This window comes from Cervus canadensis, chromosome 24, assembly GCF_019320065.1.
Source record: "Cervus canadensis isolate Bull #8, Minnesota chromosome 24, ASM1932006v1, whole genome shotgun sequence".
Classification (NCBI taxonomy): domain Eukaryota; kingdom Metazoa; phylum Chordata; class Mammalia; order Artiodactyla; family Cervidae; genus Cervus; species Cervus canadensis.
This window is the reverse complement of record NC_057409.1, coordinates 6,978,910-6,982,627: the sequence shown is the minus strand read 5'-3', so window position 1 is coordinate 6,982,627 and position 3,718 is coordinate 6,978,910. Positions and strand designations below refer to the sequence as shown.

At 43.8% G+C, this 3,718-nt stretch overlaps 1 pseudogene; it reads left to right on the top strand.

The window, feature by feature from the left end:
• Positions 1–623: 623 nt before the first annotated feature.
• On the top strand, positions 624–1,744 carry LOC122426033 (annotated as a pseudogene).
• Positions 1,745–3,718: the final 1,974 nt, after the last annotated feature.

The window sequence follows — 3,718 nt, the reverse complement described above, 5'->3', positions numbered from 1 at the left end:
AGGCGCCCTTTGTGGGTGGAGGCGGGGAGGGCAGAAATTCCAGGCCACCTGTGCTTCTCTGCGCAGGGAGAGGGATTCGGGCAGCCTGAGGGCAAAGCTCGGACAAGAGTCAGAGGTGCTGGCTGTGGGCAGTGAAGGCACATGGGGGGGCTGTGTGCTGCCAGACAGTGAAAGGAATCCAAGATGACGTGGGCAGAGCCCCAGCAGCCTCTGCGATACAGCTGGGGGTTGGCAGACGTCTCTTCATGTCCGCCAACAGGAAAGTGAGTAGAAAGGGAGACCACGGAGAGGCCAGGACCTTGGCAATTTTAACCAGTTTGAAGAACAGATGTCGTGGGAGAAACTGGGTAAAATAAAGAAAGAAATAAAAATTGCGAAGGATGAGAGGGTGTGGTGATGATACAAGGTCCAGGGTGTGACCGTGGCAGTGGGTACTTAGGTGGAACAGAAGTAAGGTCACGGGAGTTACGAAGGCCCAAGAACCACCAGGCTGCTCTCACAATATTGCTAGTGCCTGCATCACCCACTCCTCCGCCCCGCTCCCCTCCTGGCCGAAGCCTGGGGGGCCAGGACCACTGCAACCCCTACCAGCTAAGTGCAAAGATGAAATAGAATTAGAAACCATGGTTTGGCTTGAAGACCAGAACATCAGACACCAGCAGATAAGACTGAAGACAGAAAGACTTTATGAAACATTCACAGCATTGACTCGACAAGTTCTTTGAAAGATATCTCACAGACATGAACTGTTTTTTCCAGATTCAAGATCTCCAGGTAACAGTTGACTGGCTTCTTGGTTCAGCCATGAGACTTGATTATGCAGATAATGCTGAAAACTATAAGGACTTGGGACCTGATAATGCAAAACATGTAGAAAGAAAGAAAGTGAAGTCGCTCAGTCACATTTGACTCTTTGTGACCCCGTGGACTGTAGCCTACCAGGCTCCTCCGTCCGTGGGATTCTCCAGGCAAGAAGACTGGAGTGGGTTGCCATTTCCTTCTCCAGGGGATCTTCCCGACCGAGGGATCAAACCTGGGTCTCACACATTGCAGGCAGACGCTTTACCCTCTGAGCCACCAGGGAAGCCCAAACATGTAGACAGTACAACTAAAACTGCCGAGCCCTGCATCAGTTTGGATGTAAATAATCCTGCTTGGAAGGCTGGGTATAGGCTTTGCTATCCTTCTTCAGATTCCGTGTCATGGTGACTACGATAATGGTTAAGCTTCAGGTGATGGTTAAGGCAATTCTCACTGTGGTCCAGGAGCTCCTGACACAGGATGTTGTTGCTGGGGCAAGCCAAACAAAAGGAGGCTTGCCTGGTGCTTCAGACGAGCATATTCTTGGTTTTGACACAGGAAATGCAGTTCTCTGTGAAGTTGCTCAAGTTCTGCTGCAAATAGAAGAGCTCGGAGAGCTGCAGACAAAAATGAAGGCAGCCGGAGTGGCTGTCCAGGCAATTCTTGCTGATCCAAAGACAGACCACGAAGCCAGAGGATTGTGGGGAATACCAGGTTCAACTGGCCACATATTTGGAAAGAATCATTCTTAACAGATTTATCTGATGGATATAAGAGGAACTTAGAACATTCTAGAAGAAGTCAGTCTTATCCTAAATTTGTTGGGCTGTGGAGAAGGCAATGGCAACCCACTCCAGTACTCTTGCCTGGAAAATCCCATGGACGGAGAAGCCTGGTAGGCTGCAGTCCATGGGGTCGCTAAGTGTTGGACACGACTGAGCGACTTCACTTTCGCTTTTCACTTTCATGCATTGGAGAAGGAAATGGTGACCCACTCCAGTATTCTTGCCTGGAGACTTCCCGGGACGGGGGAGCCTGGTGGGCTGCCGTCTATGGGGTCGCACAGAGTCGGACACAACTGAAGCGACTTAGCAGCAGCAGCAGAAGACAGTGTCATCCAAGTACACTGATCGGTGAGAGTTCTGTTTAGCCCCCACAGCTCTATCAGCAGTTGAACCCAGCAGAGGGAGTGGACATGATTCAGGTTTCCAGGAATGTGTCGGCGATGGCCTGTACCGATTTGCTTCTGACAGAATCAGCCAGCACTACAGGGTAAGCCTGCAAGTTCCTGGACAAAATTGGTTTACTCAGCTCTGTAACTCCAGAACCTAACAGATGCCCACCATGCATACCAGAAAGAAGCTCTCTAAACCCTTGTTGATTGAGGGCAGGAGGAGAAGGGAAAAACAGAGGATGAGATGGTTGGATGGCATCACCGACTCAATGGACATGAGTTTGGGTGAACTCCGGGAGTTGGTGATGGATAGGGAGGCCTGGCATGCTGCAGTTCATGGGGTTGCAAATAATCGGACACGACTGAGCGACTGAATTAAACTGGAACTCTTGTTAATTGAATGATTACTGGTTTATACTATTTGTGATGGAATTTAGCATGGCCAATTAGTAACAGGAAGTGTTATCAAGACATTTAAGTTCTAGTTAAATTTGAGTAAAGATTGAATTAGTGACTCCCCCACAAAATCCTTGAAATAGATCAAAATGGAGGCTATTTTTTTGTGTGTAGTATAAAACATCTAACAGAAGATTTTCTATCTTAACCATCTTTAAATGTACAGTTTAGTCATGTTAAGTATATTTACATTGCTGTGAAACAGATTTCCAGAACTTTTTCAGCTTGTAAATCTGAAACCTTATACTCACTTAACAACGCTCTCAACTTTTGCCCCACTCACCAGCCCCTGGTACCCCATGAATCTACTTCACATATGTGAAATCATACAGTATTTATCTTTTTGTGATTGGTTTATTTCATTTAGCATAACATCCTCAACTTTCACCCATGTTGTAGCATGTGACAAGATTTCTTTTCTTTTTAAGGCTAAATAATATTCCATTGTATGTATATACTGTATTTTCTTTATCCTTTATTTCTTCCTTCTATATCTTACTCATCTGTTGACAGACATTTGGAGTGCTTTACCTCTTGGCAATTGTGAATAATGCTGCTATATATATGGTTGTATGCATGTATCTCTTTGAGACTCTGCTTTCATTTATCTCGGATATACACACTCAGTTCTATTTTTAATTTTTTTAGGATCTTCCTTACTGTTTTCCATAGTGGTTGCAACATTGCACAGTCTTGACAACAGTGCACAAGTGTTCCTATTTCACCATATCCTCACCAAACCATCTTATTTTCTGGGTTTTTAGCAGCCTTTCTAATGAACGTGAGGTGATATGTCATTGTGGTTTTGATTTGCATTTCTCTGCAACAATTATAGGATACCCTGTATTCATTTTGATGATCGTATTTCCAAGCCTTCTATTCCCAAAATCTAACCGATTAATTAATAATCACATAATTTCTCTTCAACAATGACTAATCCAACTTACATCAAAACAAATAATAAATATCCATAATTATAAAGGACAAACCTGGTGATTAGTGATGTTGAGCATCTTTTCATGTGCTTGCTGGCCACTTGAATGTCACCTTCAGTGAAATGTTTAGTGAAGTCTTTTGCCTATTTATTATCAGAGTATTTAGGGGCTTTTGTTTTAAGAATTCTTTATTTATTCTAGATATTAATCCTTTATCGGACATATGATTTTTAAATAATTTCTCCTATTCCATAGGTTGCTTTTTCTCTCTGTTCACTGTGTTCTTTGATGCACAAAATTTTCAGGTTTGAGGTGATCAAAATATAGACAAAATTTTAACCACAATGAAGTA